General features: G+C 50.0%; 1 long non-coding RNA gene across 2 annotated transcripts in view; it reads right to left on the bottom strand.

Annotated features, from left to right (window-relative positions):
• LOC147375131 (uncharacterized) overlaps positions 1–19,982 on the bottom strand; it is a 55,051-nt gene extending 35,069 nt beyond the window's left edge. The window contains exons 1-4 of one of the 2 annotated variants that reach the window (XR_015157321.1): positions 19,566–19,981; positions 18,909–19,003; positions 16,987–17,071; positions 16,807–16,892 (exon numbers count right to left, since the gene is read on the bottom strand). This is a non-coding gene — a long non-coding RNA (uncharacterized LOC147375131). Of the gene's footprint in view, positions 1–16,806; positions 16,893–16,986; positions 17,072–18,908; positions 19,004–19,565 lie in introns of both variants that reach the window. The other variant, XR_015157332.1, reaches the window with a different exon arrangement.
• Between the last annotated feature and the right edge of the window lie 1,411 nt (positions 19,983–21,393).

Below are 21,393 nucleotides of genomic sequence, written 5' to 3'. Positions count from 1 at the left end.
ATCTGCAGGTATTTTGGAGCCCAAATAACGTCTGTCACTGATTCCATTGTTTCCCCATCTATTTGCCATGTGATGGCACCAGATGCCATGAATTTTTAGTTTTCTGACTGTTGAGTTTTAAGCCAATTTTTTCACTCTCCTCTTTCACTTTCATCAAGAAGCTTTTTAGTTCTTCTTTGTTTTCTGCCATAAAGGTGGTGTCATCTGCATATCTGAGGTTATTGATATTTCTCCCAACAATCTTGATTCCATCTTGTGCTTCATCCAGCCCGGCATTTCACATGATGTACTCTGCATTTAAGTTAAATAAGCAGGATGACAATATACAGCCTTGATGTACTCCTATCCAATTTGGAACCAGTCTGTTGTTCCATGTACAGTTCTAACTGTTGCTTCTTGAACTGCATACAGATTTCTCAAGAGACAGGTAAGGTGGTCTGTTATTCCCATCTCTTTAAGAATTTTCCAGTTTGTTGTGATCCACACAGCCAAAGCCTTTGGAGTAGTCAATAAAGCAAAAGTAGATGTTTTTCTGAAACTCTCTTGCTTTTTCTGTGATCCAATGGATGTTGGCAATTTGATCTCTGATTCCTCTGCCTTTTCTAAGTCCAGCTTGAACATCTGGAAATCCATGGTTCACATACTGTTGAAGCCTGGCTTAGAGGATTTTGAGCATTTCTTTGCTAGCATGTGAGATGAGTGCAATTATGCAGTAGTTTGAACATTCTTTGGCATTGCCTTTCTTTGGGATTGAATTGAAAACTGACCTTTTCCAGTCCTGTGGCCGCTGCTGAGTTTTCAAAATGTGCTGGCATATTGAGTGCAGCAGTTTCACAGCATCATCTTTTAGGATTTGAAATAGCTCAACTGGAATCCCATCACCTCCACTAGCTTTATTCGTAGGGATGCTTCCTAAGGCCCACTTGACTTCACACTCCAGGATGTCTGGCTTTAGGTGAGTGATCACACCATTGTGGTTATCTGGGTCATGAAGATCTTTTTTGTACAGTTCTTCTGTGTATTCTTGCCACCTCTTCTTAATATCTTCTGCTTCTGTTAGGTCCATACCATTTCTGTCCTTTATTGAGCCCATCCTTGCATGAAATGTTCCCTTGGCATCTCTGATTTTCTTGAAGAGATCTCTAGTCTTTCCCATTCTGTTGTTTTCCTCTATTTCTTTGCATTGATTACTGAGGAAGGCTTTCTTATCTCTCCTTGCTATTCTTTGGAATTCTGCATTCAAATGGATATATCTTTCCTCTTCTCCTTTGCCTTTCTCCTTTGCCTTTAGCTTCTCTTCTTTTCTCAGGTATTTGTAAGGCCTCTTCAGACAACCATTTTGCCTTTTTGCATTTCTTTTTCTTGGGGATGCTCTTAATCACTGCCTCCTGTACAATGTCGTGAACCTCCATCCACAGTTCTTTAGGCACTTTGTCTATCAGATCTAATCCCTTGAGTCTGTTTGTCATTTCTACCCTGAAGAGACTTGCTCATAAAATCCGTTTGTGATTCTGGGATTCTGAGGTCCAGAGAGGGCAAATATATTATCCAAGACTACATGGTGAGCAGGGGGCCAATCTGGCCCACAAAGAGCCAGTCCTGTGGGCTCCTGGTCTAGTGTCCAGCTGCAGCCCCAGACACTCTGATAAGACAGTCTCATTGTTCTGTCCTGATTGATTGTCAGAGGATCCCATCCTTCTCCTGACTTCCTGACCAGTCTATGAGCTAGAAGAGAAAAGAAGTCTTTGGACTGTATGTTACTGTGGAAAATCATCCATGACATGTTGCCAAATGAAACAATCCAGTTCAGTTCAGTTTCAGTTCCTCAGCCGTGTCCAACTCTTTGTGACCCCATGGATAGCAGGACACCAGGCTTCCCTGTTCATCACCAACTCCCAGAGTTTACTTAAATTCAAGCCCATTAAGTCGGGGATGCCATCCAACCATCTCATCTTCTGTTATCCCCTTCTCCTCCCGCGTTCAATCTTTCCCAGTGCCAGGGTCTTTTCAAATGTGTCAGTTCTTTCCATCAGGTGGCCAAAGTATTGGAGTTTCAGTTTCAACATCAGTCCTTCCAATGAATATTCAGGACTGATCTCCTTTATGATGGACAGGTTGGATATCCCGGCTGTCCAAGGGAGTCTCAAGGGTCTTCTCCAACACCACAGTTCAAAAGCATCAATTCTTCAGTGTTCAGCTTTCTTTATAGTCCAACTCTCACATCCACACATGACTACTGGAAAAACTATGGCCTTGACTAGATGGATTTTTGTTGGCAAAGTAACATCTCTGGTTTTTAATATGCTGTCTAGGTTGGTCATAACTTTTCTTCCAAGGAGCAAGCGTCTTTTAATATCAAGGCTACAGTCACCATCTGCAGTGATTTTGGAGCCCAAATAAATAAAGTCTGTCACTGTTTCCATTGTTTCCCCATCTATTTGCCATGAAGCGAAGTGATGGCACCAGATGCCATGATCTTAGTTTTCTGAATGTTGAATTTTAAGTCAACTTTTTCACTCTCCTCTTTCACTTTCATCAAGAGGCTCTTTAGTTCTTCTTCACTTTCTGCCATAAGTGTGGTGTCATCTGCACTCAATGAAACTATGAACCATGTCGTGGTGGAGAGTTCTGACAAGGTGTGATCCACTGGAGAAGGAAATGGCAAACCACTTCAGTATTCTTGCCTTGAGAACCCCATGAACAGTATGAAAAGGCAAAAAAAATGAAACAAGTGATCTACAAAACAGTAAGTACCTGACCCCTGTGTCTATTTTTGTGTATCAACAGAGGGGAAAAGTGGACAGTCATAACATGCTGTGCTGTGCTTAGTCATGTCAGACTCTTGTGACCCCCATGGAGTCCGCCAGGCTCCTTGGTCCATGGGGATTCTCCAGGGAAAAATACTGGAGTGGGTTGCCATGTCCTCCTCCAGGGAATCTTCCCAATCCAGGAATTGAACCCAGGCCTCCTGCACTGCAGGTGGATTCTTTACCATCTGAGCCACCAGGGAAGTCCAAGAAGACTGGAGTGGGTACCCTATTCCTTCTCCAGGGATCTTCCTGACTCAGGAATCGAACTGGGGTCTCCTGCATTACAGGCGGATTCTTTACCCACTGAGCTACCAGGGAAGCCCAGATGGTGATAATACGCAATGGTAAATATGCTTATCTCTAGGTGGTAGAATTACAGGTAAGCTTTGTATTTTCCCCTTGTATCTTTGTGCATGTGTTTCTAGGTTTATCCAATAAGCATATTTTATTTTTGTGTGTGTGTTGTTGTTGTTTAGTTGGTAAATTGTGTCCACTTCTTTTGCGACCCCATGGACTGCAGCCCACTGGGCTTCTCTGTTCATGGGATTTCCCTGGCAAGGATCCTGGGGTGGGTTGCCATTTCCTGCTCCATGGATGTGTGTATTATATTATTTCAATTGTCCATTTTAAAAAATTGCTATGTGAAGAGTCAGGAAGCTTGGGCTATCTTCCACATTAATTCACTGTGGCTTTGTACAAGTCTCTTAAGCCCTGGGAGCCTCAGTTCCTCCAACTGAAACATAGGGAGGCCCCCCTGCCCTTTTCACACAGAGGCCCAGGGCCTTCCTGGTCTGGTTGCCTGGTCACATGGCTCCCTCTTCTCCTCAAACAAGCTTCCAAGCAGGATGACACCTGCCTCCGTCTCCATCTCCCTCACTCTATTCATTAATCCCTCATCTCCCTGTAGCTTGGGTTTTGCCCCCTATTCTCCAGCCCACATTCTCCATTCTGGTGATGGTGGCCTCCTCACTGCCAAAACCAATGGCCTCCAAGCCTCAATCTGCCCGCTCCGCCCCCCGACCGCCCCACCCCCCCCCCTCCCTACACCCCTGCCCGGTCCCCCAGCATGGGGCTCTCTTGATCCGCCCTCCTCCTCGGAGCACGGTCGTCCCTCGCCCTCTCGGCCTAAAGCTTGCCTCAGTTTCCTCATCCCTCCCGTTGCTGCTTCTCCCAGGGGTCCGCTGCGATCCGAGGCCCCCCTCTCTATCTTTGGCCTCCCTGGGATGACCTCGCCCACACCATGGGCCTATCAAGTGGCCTCCATACCATCTCCAGCCCAAACCTGGCCCCTGAGCTCTAGGTCTGATAGCAAATCCCCATGGGGCCCACCTCACCCTCCACACAGCTGGGCCCCTTCTTCCCTCCATCCCCACCCACATCCCATGAACCTCCTCCATCGTCCACTCTGAAAATAGCTTCCCAGGTGCTGGCCACTCAGTTAGAACCACAAATGCACAGCCTGGACTCTGCCTCTCCTCCTTCCTGGCCACACAGAGTTGTCCCCAGGTCTTGGTCAACTCACCTCTTAAGGACTTCTCCAACCTACCCTCCTCCCAAGCCCTGATGAAGGCCCCACCACCCACTCCCACAACAGTGAAGCCATCCTCGACAGCTCGCTCACACCCACAGCTCTCCATGTGAGCATTCTGCACACTTTCCTGCAACAGCCCAGACCCTCTGAGCATTCCACCTGGGTCCCTCACTCATTCAGAAGACATCACCATGGACCTCCATACCTCTCATCCGCAGGACACCCCTGGACGTCCCACTGGTCTCCAAGCCTTCACTCTCTTTCCCTCCAGCCTGGCCCCAAATGCAGGTTATATCATCAGTATCATTATAGCTATTACTGAGTGTTTAGTGTGTGTCAGACACTGAGGGCTTTACCGGTACTCTCATTTATTCATGTATTCCTCACAACAACTGCCTAAGGAAAATACCTACTGTTGTTCTCTCCATTTCAAAGATGAGGAAAGTCAGGTATATAGAGTTGAAGTAACGCACTCAAGGCGGTATAGTTAACTGTACACCTTACTAAAGTCTTAGAACTGGGATTTGGATACAGTTTGATCTGACTGCAGAGCACCTGCCTTTAACCACTATGCTACACTGCTAATTGACCTCTTCGGCCAGAAACACCTAGAGGATAAAGTTCGAATGCCTTTGGGGACCCTCAGACACACCTTTTCCAGTCCTGTCACCTACCGTGCCCAACTGGTGCTTCCTAGCTTTCCATCCTGACTGCCCTCCTTACCTGTCCACTTCCACATTTCAACTCGTGTCTTTCTGCCACTGAGTGTTGGTCTGGCTTAACCCCGTCTCCAAACATCAAAGCCCTCCCATCCTTCAAGGCCATCTCCAAAGCTTCTCCCTCCATGCTAAGCAGGTCATGTTGAAAAGCAGGTATGATGGGGGACTGGCCATCAACTGAGAGACAGGGGACCTGAAAGCCTGATCCTTGCCATTCCAGAAGGTAAGGCGGGGCGGCGGGGGTGGGAGGGGGGGCGGGGGGAGTGGAGTGGGCTGGAGACCTCAAACCATGCCTCACTTTTTTCATGAATAAGATTGTGGGGGCCGGTGGGCCGGGGGTGGGGGGGCTTCCCTGGTGGCTCAGTGGTAAAGTATCTGCCTGCCAATGCAGCAGACATGGGTTTGACCCCTGGTCCTGGAGGAGCCCACATGCCTTCCAGCAACTATGCTATTGAGCCCATACTCTAGAGCCTGGGAGCTACAACTCCTGAGACCAAATGCCACAACTATGGAAGCCTTCTTGCCTAGAGCCTGTGCTCTGCAACAAAAGAAGCCACCAGAATATTCTTATTCAGCACATTCAGAATATTCTCATGCAGCACAACTAAAGAGTAGCTCCCACTAGGTGCAACTAGAGAAAAGCCCTTGCAGCAACTGAGACCAGCACAGTCAAAAACAAATAAATAAAAGATTGCGGGGATAAGATAAGACTATCCTTGGGAGCCCACCTTGCTCTAACAGTCTGAGGCCCTATGTGTTCACGGTCCCTGGAATGGTGGTGAAGTTACCCTCTTTAAATCCCTCTAACACTCACACAATGGAGAGAATGTCAGAAGGGAAGGGCTTCAGAGAAAAATAATCCCACCCCTGCTCCCTCCCCCCTCCCCCACTCCAAGGGATGCTTAGGCCCAGAGAAGGGCAGAGGCCTGGCTAGCCATCTGGGGAGTGGTGGAAGGGAGGCAGCGCTCCCTGCTTAACGCAGGACCCATCTCAGCAGGTCCCCAGCCCTGCAGAGAAAGGAGGGGAGGAGCCTGGAAGGGCAAAAGCAGCTGAACCTGGCTCTGGGCCGGCTTGGCCTGCCCATCCCCAGGAGGCCTCAGTAGTTTTCCATCCCCGGCAGGCCTGTAGCCCAGGACATGTGCTCCCCTCTCCCCTTACCCCCCACATTCCTCCGCACACTCAGACAGCAAAGTGGCATTCAGGGCCTGATGGGGAGGGCCAGGAGGGAGGCCCACACACAAAGACTCACAGATACCAGTAAAGCCACAAACATGTAGATCCAGAAAGATAACACACATCCAGATGAGACAAAAGGATCCAGACACAAACAACACACGCCGAAACAATATGCCCACCCGCCAGACACGTAGACCCGTTCTCAGAGGCACACACAGAGATATGCATCCCGTGGGCAGGCACACACAGGCACGTTCACACCCGGAGATTCATGTGCACACTAGGCAGACACCCACCCCCCGGCTGTGCCATGCTCCCTCCTCCCCCTGAGCCCCTACGATGCTTGTCTAGATCAAATATCAGTTAGGGAAAGGGAGAAAAGTCCTGAGCTGCCCCAGTCCTGGGAGACAACAAGGGCTAAACAGAACCCAGAGCCCAGCCAGGCTGCCTCGGCCCAGAGAAGGCGCCAGGTTTTAAAATTCCAGAGAATTCACCAGACAATCCCCACCCTGTTCCCAGAGGCCAGGGTGAGGTTGGTTCTAGAGCATCACCCCTCCATGACCCTTTCTCCAGCCTCTCAGACTCCATCTGTGTCCCCAGCTGTTAAGGGCAGAGCAGAGGGGGCTCCCAGCAGCCATTCTCCTGGTTCATTTCCCTCCGAGCTCCTCTCCACCCCCACGCCTGTCTCCCTCTCTCTGTCTGCCCGCCTCAGCCCCACATCCGTCCACTCCAAGACTAACCCACATCTTCACTGGATCCATCACACTCAAGAACCCAGAAACGCAACTCCTTGACCGGACGGACCCACCGGTTTACACCCCATGGGATGTTCCATAACTGCCTGGTAGCCAGGGGGTCCAGCCCAAGGACTGCATGCACATGCTGTCCCGTGTTGTCAGCAGAGGTGGCTCCAGCCTCACCCCAGCTGTCTGGGAACCTTGGACCTGTGGCTTCAACTGTTTTGAGCCTCATTTCCCTCATTTATAAAATGGGGACCATGATGCCTCCCAGCTCTCCACAATGTATGTAGTTTATCACGGGGCCTAATTAAGACCCCTGGTTTTAACCAAGAAACAGGCTGTGAGACTATACGGTCTAGTGATGCCAGCGTCAGTGTCCCTGTCTGGGTATCGCGGTAACTCTTGCTACTCGGGGTGGGGAGTGAAATACCCTGTCCGGAGCAGACGGCTTCCAGCGGGGGCGCCCGCCACTGGGTTCCGCTCCCCGCAAGCCCACCTGCCCCCCGGCCCCACTCGACCCGGTTCCCACGCCGTCTGGCCCCCGCCGGCGCGGGCTGTCAGCCGGAAGGGATTTAGGATCAGCTGCGTCGGCACAGAGGCCGCCTTGTCCCGGTGGGGACCTGAGGCCGCAGTCGGGCCGCGCGGTCACGTTGCTCGGCGGCCGCGGTGCCAGCGGCCCCCCGCACCCCGCCCGACCTGGGGCCGCTTCAAGGGCGGGCGCCGGATTTCCCAGCCCCGCGCCCAACGCCCCGCGGGCTGTTTGGGGGCCTCGCAAGGGGACACGGTTTCCCCCCAGAGCCGAAGCGGGGCGGCTGGCGCGTCCGCCCCCACCCCGCCCACCCGCAGGCAACCGCTGAAGCCCACTCCTCGAGCTGGGTCTCCGGCCCTCCCCCGCAAAGGGCGCGGGCCTGGTCTCCTCCCCGTTTCTCCCAGGCATCTGGAGGATGACCACAGATTTCCCCAGAAAAAGCCTTGGAACCTGGGAAATCTCTCAGGACCGGATGAACTCAACTGAAGATGGATTGCCCGACCGCGACGGGGTGCAGGGGCGGGGTGGGGGATGGGGTGCGGAGGCGGGGTGGGGGATGGGGTGCGGATGATGCCTGGCTGTGTGTTCGGTGTTGGGACAGGCTCAGAGCGTGCTGGGTCAGGCTGCTAGCTACAGTCACAGTGTTCTGGGCCTGAGTTGGAAGCCAGTCAGATGTTATCAGATGCAGGGTTGGGATCTGCTGGGTGTTGGGACCCTCTCTGGATGTGGGATCTTCACTGAATTTCTGGATCCAGTTGTAGGGATCCATTCAGGCCAACTGTGCAATGGAAGCAGATCCAGAGGTATGTGGTCCAGGTGTGGGGTTGTTTCCCTAGGTTCCCAGTCTGGGTGAGGTGTTCCTCTCTAGGTCAGGTTGTTGGGGCCCTCTCTGGTATGGCTGTTGCAAAATGTTAGGGAATCTTCTCTGGGTGTCAAGGGTCTGGGTTTGGACACCTGCCCAGGCAGATTAGGTCCACGTGTTAGCAGCCACTCTAGATTTGTTTGGACAAAATGTTTAGCCCCACAGCCTTCTACTGGCCTGAAGGCACACATCCTGGCTCACCATCCGCCCCAGTTCATCGAGACCCCTGTGGGACTAGTTAATGGAGGGCCTGTGGCAGCTCAGCTTGACACCCCTCTTCAGAACCCAGGAATTGAGGGAGACCCTGGACTCCAGCTGGGAAGTGGAGCGACAGCAATCTGTCCAGATGTATGTCCTTTCCCTTCTCTACCTTCATTTCCTCACCAAGAAAATGAAAGAGTTGGACTTGATATTCTCTGAGGTCCCCTACACTGCCCTCTCCCTGTCCTTCCCTACACACACACAAGCACACCCACTAGGCGCTCATTCCCATCTCCCCACACCCTACACACACATGCACACACACACACACACACACACACACTTGGTGCTCATTCACATCTCCCCACATTGGTTCACACTGGTCTTCCTGCCCAGAATGTGTTCTCCTTTCCCTCTCCAGCCTCTACGAGAAGGCCTTCCTTACCCCAGCCCCACTTTCCAGCCTGATTCTCCTGACTCTTTCCATTCAGCTGGGAGCTCTCTGAAGGCAGGGCCCTATCTTCTCCTGGCCGCCCACTCCGAAGCCTCGTTCTAGATGAACATGGGGCTCAGGGGCTCATTCTCAGGTCAGCCACCATCGCAGGTTGGCAGTTGACCCTCTAAGAAGAAGAAGAATTTCTTTAGTCTCTAATACCCCAAATGGTGGGGTGGGCACTAAGCGGATTTAGGCGGCCTGTCTCCTGCCCACACCAATCCTTCTTTCCAGGCCACTGCACCCATGTGACAGACAGTCTGGGGCACCAGGGAGCCCTCAGAATCACATGGGCACAGGCGGGTAGCTGGAAATTGACTGCCCAGCTCTAGGTCTCCTGGTAGCTATGTCCCAAGCAAACAGAAATCAGAAATCCCAGAGGGCAGGAGTGATCTAGATCACTCACCCTGTTTTCCACACCAACTTACATAGTTAAGCGTGTGAGCATGACCATCCACATACACTCAGATGTGCAAACGCACATACACACACACACACACGTGCACACTGACAGAACTAAGCCAGATTCTGAGCCAGACGGTTCCATCACCAACAACATCTCCTAGTCCTCAGAACAGCCCTATGAGAATCACTAGCCCCATCTGCAGATGAGGAAACTGAGGCTCAGAGAGGGGAAGGGACTAAGCTGAGACCACACAGCTGTCAAACGTGGAATCAGAACTCAAAGCCATGCCCTTTGCATGGCACCACTAGGATGCACATGCGTGCTCACACACACACGTGCAAATGCACACACAACTTACACATTTGTGCTCAACTCCTGAACTAGTCACTGAATACCAAAGCTAGAAGGGGACTTAAGAGATCATCTTGTCTATGCCATCCCACTTTATAGAAGGAGGGGAAGGGATTTATTTAAGTTTTCAACACATTTAGGAAGTAGCAGAACCAGGACTCAGATTCACATCTCTGTTGTCACACAGAGTCATGTGTACACACATCCACACACCGCACAGCTTATCCAGAGACTGTTACACACAAACCCATGTATGTATACATAGACACAGACAGCCATTCCCACCACACACGTCCCCAGTTGGTTTGTATATCTGCACACGTGGCATTGCACATGTCCCCTCATCACACACACATACACAGTCATATGTGGTCACACACAGCACATGTTCACCCACACTCGTCACACACCATCCTTTCACTCATTTATCTACTCACTCACACATGCTCAGACATCCACGTTCTCTCACTCACATTCACATGTACCACCATCCTGCTGCAGAAGAGATGAGTCGACCCTGATCTGGGATCCCGCGTAGCTAAGGCTATAGACCCTGGGATGGGAGCTATGCACTGAGCCTTTAAGAGGGGGTGTCTGCAACCAGCATGGTGTTGTGTGGGTGCACCCTGGCATCACCATCGGTGGTTTTGGGAAATGTGCACTGCCAGCAGTTCCCCACAGGCCGAGGCAACTTGTCTTGGCCAAACCCAGCAGGTAGCCCCAGAAAGTGCCAAGTCATGGGCCAGGAGTGGCCTGGCCTGGCCAGGCTGGCGGCAAAACTGGTCCCAGCTTGCGAGCTAATATTTTTCTTCTGCCTGGAGCCACACTAGGGATGTTCCTCTCTGAAAGGGCCAGACCCTGAGTCATGAGGCCTCTTCCAACACCCACTGAAGATGAGGATCAAGGCACCAGGATTTGAGGGCAAAGCACCCAGAGCTGCTAATGGGATTTACCAAAGTTGGTAAGCCAACTAATGTATATATCTAATACAGACTAATCCCAAAGCCTAGTCCATGAACAGAGACAGCTGTCAAAGTCCTCTAACAGATGCTCTGAGCTGGACAGACCAGACACATCAACTAACAATTACAATGCTGGGGCTGAGGGGGCTGTCACATAGAGACAGACATAGCATATGGGAGCCTGGGGCAGGGCGCAGCCACCTTGGACCAGTGGTGGGGCCACTTGATCTGGGTCTGAAGTGGTGAGTAGGAATTCACCAAGACGCTTTTTTTCAGATGAAAAATTGTGGTTCAGGGAATGGAGATCAGCATGAGTGTGGGCTGAAGTGGAGGAGTAGAGAGGGTGGGCTAGATGTACAAGAAATGAGGCCAGTTGAAGTCAGCTATTCAACACATATTTATCAATATCTACTATGTGCTAGATGAGGACACGCAGAATGTACAAGCCTCTCCCTCGAAGAGCTCAAGTTCAAGGGTCCCAAATTCAAGTGCTTTCTGGTGATAAGCAGGTGGTGTAGATGGACAAGCAGGAGTGTGAACAACAGAGTGGTGGGGCTTGTGTCTAATAGGAGAGTCCATGTCCTGTCAAAAGCATTTCTGTTCAAGAATATGTGTCAATCCATGACCACCAAAAACACTGGTTTACGGATGGGTTCAGATGACAGACCCTGAATTTGGAGGAAGCCTACATAGGGAGCGAAGGAGTTTGAGCCTTAGGCCCTTAGATGGGCCTAAGACTCACGGGAGATTCTTGCCATGAAAAGGCGTTTGTCACAGAAGCCTCCTGGAGACGCTCTCACACTGCGGTCACTGGACCAAAAGGGGCTGTGTGCCTGTCGCCCAAGACTCCCAATGACAAGGACAACGTTCTGCTTTGCCCCCATCACAACTCTTCCCTGGCAAGGGCCACTCTGTTCTCATGCGCATGTTCATCCTCGGCCCCTCCTCCTACCCTACCCCAAATCCTCCTTTCTCTACCCACATCTTGCAGAGAAAAGCTGATGACATTAGGCCCTCCCACATTTCTCTTTCTGACCCAAGCCCCTCGCAAAAGGTCAGCGCGCACGCGCGCACGCACACACGACCTCTGTAAGGCAGGGGGCTTAGACGAGTTGACCAGGAAATGATTTTCTGTGTGTTCCACCTCATGGAAATGTCAGAATGGCCTTAGAGATGAAAACGCCTGACTTGGCATCCTGGTTCCTCTGCAACCAGGAAACTGGGAGCTAGGTTGGCATCCAGGCAGGAGTAGGGAGCTTTGAACTTGGGCTTCGAAGCAGCTCTCCCACTGGCTAGAGAAGGAGGGCAGCATGGCCAGGTGCCCAGTGTGGCCCGTCCCCTCCCTGACACATTTGCAGACCCCACATGCTTGGCGGTAGAGCCTGGGAGCTGCAGGCACATCCCGGCAGCCCCTCCCACTCCCCACCAGCCACAGCCTCCCTCCTGGACCTTCATTAAATTATTCTGCCCCACTGGTCCCAGGCTCAGACTGCCTTTGATGTGCGTCCTTTTAGCTTCTAAGGCCAAGCCCAGACCCCTCACAACAGGCCAGGCTGATGGTCTCTGACAGCTTCCCTGGGGCCCCAGGATGGCAGGACACCAAGGCCCACTCTCATGCCCACAGGACACACGCCCAGGCCCCCGTGGGCAGCCAGAGATTCCCACATTTACATGCAACACTCACTCGCACACTCACCTAGTCCTGGTGGGGCCTGCCCTATAGCACAGAAACATCTCGCCTGGCACACTCAAGCACACCCATGTGGACACACTCATGCACACAGATATTTGCACACGCCCACCTATAACACTTGCAGCACACACACCCCTCACACACTCCCCTCTCACAGGCTCACACCACAGTGCCTGGCTCTCCCATGAGGCTCCGGTGCATTCTTCTGCCATCTCACCGAGCTCCTCACCTTCCTCATCGTTTGGAGGTCATAATATTGTGACTGTGAACCCAGACAGCCTGGCTTCAGTCCTTAGGGATCCCACTTAAAGCTATGTGTTTGTGGGCAAGTTACTAACATCTCTGGACCTCCATTTCTGTTCTTGTCAAAGGGGAATGCTAGTGGTATCTTCCAAGGGCTGTTGTGTGGCTTAAATGAGATTGTGTACTTACCATCTCCAACAATGCCTGGCACGTTGTAAGAACTCAACAAACACAGCTGTTGCCTCTTGCCTCTTCCCTTTCATTTCCTTTTCCTCAGTTGTATCAAAACCATGACTTTTTCTAAAAGTGCCGAGCTTCTTCATGCTTCTGACCCTTTGCTTAGGATGTTCTTTCTATTGGAACCAACTCTGCCCCATTTCTCCCCTCTTCCCATCCACCTGATCTTGTTAAATCCTCCTCAACTTGTTAAATCTGACTCTGGGGGACCCTGCCCTCTACCAGCAGAACTGATTACTGACCACTTTGCATCCCACCCTGCCCTGAATTGTCCATCTCCTAAACCTGTGAGTCCCTGGAGAACATGGGGCCTCATGAAAGTCATTTCTTTGATCCTGTACCCAGCACTGGCCATGGGTCACTGCAAGCGTCAGTATGTGAGGAAGAAAATCATAATGAAGAATCAACAAGAGGCACTTGTGCAACTGATTATTAAAGGTTATGGAAACTATGTAGCCTAGAGGACAGATAAAAACAATCATAATATTCCTGTCATGATAGCTGACTATAGGGAATGGGAACTTTGGGCAAGCTCAGCATTAAGGGCTTTCTGCTTAATGCTTCAGCAATGCTGTGAGGCTGCGCTGGTGACGCATCTATTGCTCGGGGGAATGAATGAGGGAAGCATGTGGATGCTTCCAAAGCATTACTATGCAGGAGCAAGAAGGAACATAGCAATCTACCTACAGGAACTTGGAAAGACCTCAAAATCATGGTGTTGAGTAAGAAAATTAGGGACCAGAAAGATTTATGGCACAGTATCATTTTTGCAAGTGAACTCCCCAAGGCATATTTATAAAGACAAACACTTTTTAAAATATATATTTATGTATTTATTTGACTGCACTGAGTCTTAGTTGCAGCATGCAAGATCTTCAGTTGCAGCATGTGGGATCCAGTTCCCCAACCAAGGATTGAACTCTGGCCCCCTGCATTGGGAGCACAGCGTCTTAGCCACTGAAGTCCCAAGACAAACATTCTTAAGGACATATTTTAAAAATACATATTGGAGTGGATTCCTAGATTGAGGAAGGAAGTATGGAATAAGAACAGGATCTGGGAAGAGGGGAAAAATTAAACTGGCAGAGAGGACTCAACTCTGTGCATCTGAAGTCCAATCAAACAGAAAAAAAAAATCCAATCCATGCGAAGTGTATCATTTTTATCTCTCTTACAGTTGAGAAAATAAACTAGTCATATTGTCTGTCTTTTATTTAGATGTTGATTTTAGGGCATCTAAACAGCATCATTGTTGATAATTTTCCTTAATGTAAAGACAAGTTTAATCTTCATCTGATTCTCTCCCTTTCTTTTCTCTCTCCTCCCTCGCAATCCCCCTCTTATTCTCTGGTTCTTACTCTAAGAATCATTCAGTGAGGCCCTGACTGAAGCCTGAACTAGATTGAACCTTTAAACAAGGGCAGACCCCACAAACTCCATATCCTGCATAGGAATGAATGAATGAGTGAATGAATGAATGAGTGAATGAGCAAGGGAAGGAAGAGAAACAGAGGAGAGGTAGGGATGAAGTAACAAGATTCCTCAGAAGCCTGAAGAATGGGTGGACTCTCCTAGAACACTCTTTTTTTCTCCACCCCTATCCTGGGCGTGAGTCCAGGGCTGGGGCAGGGGGAGAAGGGCAAAGGACTAAAAACTAGATAGCTGATCTCCTCAAATCCTCCCATCACGAGGAAATGTTGCTTCCATTATCAGGAGGCAGCTGGCCCTGGCACAAGTTCCTGGAGCCACAGGTTAGCATCCATCGCTTCAGGGATTCCCAAATCCCATGTGATGTGAGAGCCTGCTCTGCACTGGCCCTTGGATCAACAACAAGCACAATAACTACTGATGCCTTCATCTGTTTATTCCTTTTCAATTCTCATATGAAGTATGCACATTAAAGATTATCCCCATTTTGCTGCTGAGAAAACTAAGACTCGGAGAGGTTAAGTCTCTTAAAGTGACTCAACTCTCAGTAACTGAATAAAAGCAAGTACTTTCTGAATACCCGCTCCTATCAACACCTCCAATGCTCTGTAGACCTTAACACAGCTGATCCCACCACAGCCTATGAGCTGTGGGGTCACTGCCGCGTCTCACAATTGGTGAACCAAGATGCAGAGACGGCAAGTGACTGTCACAGAGTCACACAGTGAACACGTGGGGGACACGGAAGTTGAGATTAGATGGTCTCGTTCCAGGGCTTCCTCTCCCCACGCCCATGCCATGCTGCATTCTGCAGGATAAACCAGTCATGTGGAGTGGGCTAGGAGGTGGGGGGTAGGGTACTGGATTTCTTGGCACCTGGGGACCCTGGCTTCCTGCCAGTCAAATGGGGGCCCACTGCGAATGAGGTCAAGGTCACACAGGGTCAGTCTGCCCATAGCCTCCCCAAGGGCCCCTAAGCCCGGGGAGATGGGAGAGGCCACCTCCCTCTTGCTTTCCCCGCCAGAGCTGAGTGAGCTAATCCTGGGGAGAAGACACATTAGTCCAGAAGAATCAGTCCCAGCCTGCTGTGCTGAGTCAGCAGGAAGTACAGCCCTGGTTCTGCCAGCTACGTGAGCCCCTGCACGGCCACCACGGCTGCCCGCCCGCCCGCCCAGCATGGCCCCCACCGTGGGCATGCCCCCATGTGCCTGTTTCCTGCTGACCTGCCCACTAGAGCACTCCCCAGCTCAGCAGTCCTGAGCCTCCCGCCCTGCCCACTTTGCTAGCAACAGACCTGTATCTCCGAGCCATCCCCACTGACCCCCATAGACAGCCATCACCTCCAGCACAGATAACGAATCCTCACCTCCCTTTGCCCTTCTCCCCCTGCCCCAGCCTCCTCAGAAGGAGGACTTGGGGGAATTAGGGAGTCTTTTCCCCACATCCAGCCACACTGTCAGGTCCGGAGAGGCGGGCTGCGGGCAGCTCAGGTAATCTAGGGGAACCTGCTAGCTGTAGTGCCACTCTCGGGGTAATCAACACCATTCTGCTCATCACCCCTGCCTCCACCCTCCCTATTCCTGCCACTCTCACCGGGACCATCACTGTCACCAGTACCCGATGGCAAGGCTACTGTAGATCCACCACTGATCCCACTGCCTGTACCACCACCACTTCCGTTGGTTAGTTCTATCAGCTAAGACAAGCGGGTGTCACCAAGACCATCAAAGAAGCACTGCCACCAGCACTGAGACCAATGTCATATCATCACCACCAACGTGAGATGTCAGTAAAATCACTTTGACTAAGCATTACACCATTCTTATACCAACTGCACTCTCACGGTCACCAATATCCAAGGCAGCTGTCATTTTACCACCAAAAATGCGACCATCATTTGCAACTCCAGTACCGCCCTTGCCTTTACCATGGTCACCAATACCAACATCATTTATGCCCAACCACCATCATTGTCACTCTTACCACTACCATAATCGATACCATCATCACTGCCCTTTACCCACCGCCACCATTATGGCTTCTGTCCTCACTGTAACTCTACTCAACACGACTAAACTGGACACCACCAACGCCAACATCACCATCTGCGTAATCACTACATAACTGTAAACAATGCCAGTGTCTCCATAACTTCAGTCAACACGTCTAAACATGGTACTACCAACATCTATACCACTGTCTCCATAACTGAGATGGTCACCACAGAGTGGTCAGCAATACCTTCCCCAACATGAATACTCCATCACCCCCAAACTGTCACCACCATCACCTCTTTATTAAATGAGAAGCATTTGCTCTTTACCTGAGCCTGTTTCTATGCCAGGCAGAATCGAAAACAACCACTGAAGGAAAACAGAGTTCTTCTACCTTATTGTTCTGACTATATAATTATTTGCCCACTCACTTCCCATCAATGTCCTCCTCTGAACAGGCTTGATTGTTTGCTAAAATGGTCCATTTAGCGATTCACAGAGGAACAGCCATGCATGCCTGAAAAACAGGAGCGATTACAGGAGTCACCCCCTACTGTCTGTAACATCAAGGAGTCCAGCTCCCAACACCACATACCCTTTTCCCTCCGTACCTCCCTCAGACATTCTGGGGCTCTGTAGATGTGTCCATCTGTCCAAAGTAGACTTGATCCCTTCCCTTACGCAGCTTTGGTTCTGCTGTAGAAAAAGAGAACAGAATGTAACAAGAGGGCTGATCTGAGAGCCCTAGATCCCAGCCTTGGTTCCACCACTGACTCTCTGTGTGGCCTTAGCAAACTCACTTCCTTTTCTCTGCCCCAGTTTCCCCACCTGTAAAAGAAGGAACTTTGGTGCTTGAAAGGTGTTTTGAACTGAGACACTCCTAAGACAAATCTGAGCCCTTTTTCCAGAAGGTCCCTTCAAATGAGAAAAACAGAGGCTGCAAGTCATCTTTTGGTGTCTGCAATAGACTCCCCTGACCAGCATGTCCCAGGATCTCCAGGGAGACCTCCTGGAGCCCTGAGATGCTGCTGCCTGAGTGGGGTGGGATGTGAAGGGTTAAGCAGTCAGGGCTGTGCACGACCAAACCTCTCAGATGAAAGACTGGTCCCAGAGAACGCCATGAGGCTGTTGTGGTTGGCAGGCCGGGGCAATGGGACCAGGCTAGGTCCCGAAGGAAATCCCCTCCTGGTCTCACCAGAACAAAGTGGTGTTTTACGAAAACGCCATTGTTCTTGGGCAAGTCTTTCCCATCTCAACATAAACCAGGAAGCAGTGTTTCCTTTCCTTGGGCGAGACCCCAAGGTCCCCTCCACCGGTCGATGTGGGGGGAGAAGAACGGAGTTTTTCCTGCCTGGAATGATCAGCCACAAAGCCCCTGCCCAGCAATAGCCAAGGCTCCCCAAGGCTGGTATGTGTGTGTGAGCATGGGGGGCAGGCACATGTGCCTGTGTGATGGAGTGAGGAGAGGAGAAGAAGCAAAGGGACACCCAACCCAGTCTCTTGACTCCAAACAGAACTCTGTAGCAGGAGCCAGACTATGAAAGAGGCATCACAGCCCATCCATCTCCCCACACCACTGTGCCCCTCAGGCTTTCTTCTGTGCCCACCAACGTGGCAATCTTGTTTCCGTCTACGGCCTTGGCACACGCTGCTCCCTCTGCCTGGAACCCTCCACCCTTCACACACTTGCTCCTTCTCATCACTTTGGTCTCTGTCCTAACATCATTGAAGACATAAGTGTTGAATTACTTGCTCAGTGTCTGCCTTTCCTGACTCCATGAGGTCAGTTGTGTCCATCTTCCTCATTGTTGCATCCCCGGCACCTACCATACGATAACCCCAGTGTGTGTGTGTGTGTGTGTGTGTGTATCCCCACCTTCATCTCCACCCTGTATAAAAAACAGGTCACAGCAGCCTCTCAGGCAAGGAAACCAAACTCAAGCTGGAAATCAGAGGCTTTCAGCCCTTGGAGAGCAAGCATCCTGTCTAAACACTCTATTTTGCTGCAGGGGAAACTGAGGTGTAGAGCCTGGAAGGCCCTGGCCATTGGTTAGTAGGAGCTGCTGAGCTAGACTCCAGGTCTACTGAGGCTAGAGCTGTCAGACAGGACTTCTTACCTGCTTTCCAACCCTGGGCACAGCCTGGTGCTACTTCTCTCACCTCTTCAGATACAAAACCCGACTCCTGCCACAGCTGAAATGTGCTCACCTTGACTTTCCCACCTCCCTGAAAACTGACTTGCTGAAAATCCAAAGAAAGATACAAAGAAATCCCTCCACAGGGCTCGGAAACTTCCTTCTCACCATCATCACCCCCTGAACTTTCCATCTATCACATTTATCAAGAGAAGGGTGAAACCACCCTCTGGGCATCGCTAGTGACCAGGGAGGCAGGTTTCTAGCTTTCTGTGCCTTTACACTTCATTTTTTCTTTCTTGCAACGAATACTTCTGCTTTTGTTTCTATAGCTTTTGCTTGAACAAGGAAGGCTAATTGGTTTAAATCTTGGTGGATAAATAAAGGGATAGTAATACCTCTTTGTAGGAGTTGTTGGAAAGATTAAATAGGACGCTGTCCCAGCACAAGTAGAGGCTTGATGAATGCCAGACCGTTTCCAAAGTCTAAAAAGCTATGTAAACACAAGGAGTTACTTTCTAGGCAAGGAGCATTTACAGATCCTTCCTTTTAAATATGTGTGTTTAGGCCTTCTGAGGAAAGGAGGCAGAGTCCCTTTTAATAAGAGTTCCCCTGAGGTTGGCTAGGCTGGAAAGTATTAGCTTTTTTTTTTTTTTCCTATTCTTTGCAAAATAATGTATATTCCCAGGTAAGACTTGAAAGCAAGCAAACGAGATGAACAGGTAAACAGAGTTGATTGACACTAACACCAGTTCCCAAAGAGACAAAGAAACAGAGGAGCCTGCTGTGTTCATTGCATTCCTTTGAGGCTCCTAGATTTATCTCTTATCCCAGGCTAGTGGAGAGGACACAAACAGATGGACTTTGTGCCTCTAAGCAAAGCAAGATAGCAAACAGATAAAATTCCTCCCAGATAAATTCAGATAAGCAGCTAGTAAGAGATTTAACCACCACCCACCACCCACCCCAGGGTGGGAAAGAGGGGGATGCAAGAGGGCTCTTCTCCCACCTCAAGTACCTCTTAGAAAACCAAACAAAGAACTGTGATTTCTCACCTGAGAAGGAACAGCGGTTAGATTTCAGCCTTGACCCTTGAATTTCCCATGGAGATTCAGCCTAACCTGCAAGGGGGCTATGAGTTTGCAGTCACAAGCTCAAAGCTGCTTGTGATTCTTCCCAAATCAAAACTAATGGCGCATCTCTTTACGCTATGCTGATGGAAAATTCCAGTCCCGTTACTAGTGGGAAGGTTTTCCCTGTTGTAAGGAGGCACAAGGGTCTGAAAGGCTTAGGTTACGTCCAGAAAACAAGGGAACAACCTCTGGAGCTCTTTGTAGCTCCAAGTGTGGTCTAAGGACAGGCCTTATCAGAGTTCCGGGGCGCCCGTTAGAAGAGCAAAATCTCAGGATCCACTCCAGGCCCGCTGAATTGGAATCTGTGGTATATCAAGATCCCCAGGTGATTCACATGAATGTTAATGTTTGAGAAACACTGCAGACTATCTCCAAATACCCACCAGAGGCTGACAGCACTATGGTTTTGGTGGATCAAAGGAACGTGGATGCCTGGGGCTGGGCCTCTTTAAGGGAACAACACAGCAGACACTGCCCTGCCTAATTCTGCTGGTTCCTCATTCCTCCCAGAACCTACCCAACCACCTCCCTTTCACTCCTCCTTCCCTGTCTTTCATCACAGCCCTCTCCCTAATCTCAGGCTTTCAATCAACAAAAGCCTGAAAGACCAGTTATCTACAGGGGACTTGGAATTGCAGCTTCACCAACACCCCCTGAGATGATGGAGCATAGAGGCACCGGCTCTCTGCTCTCTGCCTGGCAGGGAGGATGAGAAGAAAAACCACCAACACAAATAACACCTCAACCCATTATCCTGCCACCCTTGTCATTCTTTAACTCTTGCTCTCAATTATATCTAGATTTAAGAGTGCAAAACAAAGGCTTATGCTGTAATTTTAATGGACTTGTTTTTAAGGGAAAAAATGAGTCCCAGAATCCTAGAAATGATTACTTCTAAGACTCACAGGGACTTAATGTGCTCCTAGTTTAAAGATTAAAAAAAAAAAAATTTTTTTAGCATCATTGGAACGTGTCTCCTGCCCTTCTTCTCTTTTATACAGAGAATCCCACTGTGTAAAACAGAAATGGAGTTGCTTTAGCTGTCAGGTAGGGAGTACAGAACCCCAACTAGATGGTTTCTTCTCCCATAGCCACAGCAGCCCTTGCAGTGAGGAAAGCAAACTGCAGGATCAGTGGAGCAAGGGGTGAAGAACCAACCTCAGACTACCCTCTACCCAACACTGAAAGTCAACTCCTGGTTCCATTCGTCCCACCTCTGAACACTCACTTACAGAGAAAAGTCTCACAGGCAGGCAGACCCAACGCCCGGTTGTATCCAAGACTGGAATACACTTCCTAAGTGATGCCCCGGTTCACTTCTCTGTCACTTTCGCCCAGAAATCCCAGTTCTGCTTAGGGGACTGCAAGGAAAAGGTCTAGTTCCTCTCTCATATGATTTACAGAGCAAATCTCTCCTGGAGCTTCCTAACCAGATGAAACAGGTGCTTAAACCTATGATAAATGGGTAAATGGATGAAGAAATAGCCAAATGAGGGAGTGGATTGGAGGTTGGAAAAGGAAGAAAGAGAAAGAACAGTGGAATGAAATACCCTCCCCATTCTCTTTTGGACATCCAGTCACCTGAAAACAGTCCTCTTAAAACGTGACGTATATAAGAAAAGTATAGCTTTGGGATCTGAACACAATACTCCAGGAAGACCTTAACCCAGTGTTTTTCAAATTCGTGTAACTAGTGAAAATCAATTTAATGGTTCTCAATTATCAGTTTGTTTAACGGAAGAACAGAATG

Source organism: Bos grunniens, chromosome 3 (assembly GCF_055505025.1).
Source record: "Bos grunniens cultivar Pamir isolate PY7600 chromosome 3, Bosgru_T2T1.0, whole genome shotgun sequence".
NCBI classification, from domain to species: domain Eukaryota; kingdom Metazoa; phylum Chordata; class Mammalia; order Artiodactyla; family Bovidae; genus Bos; species Bos grunniens.
Note: the sequence above shows the minus strand (reverse complement) of the source record. Positions and strands in the feature narration are given on the sequence as shown.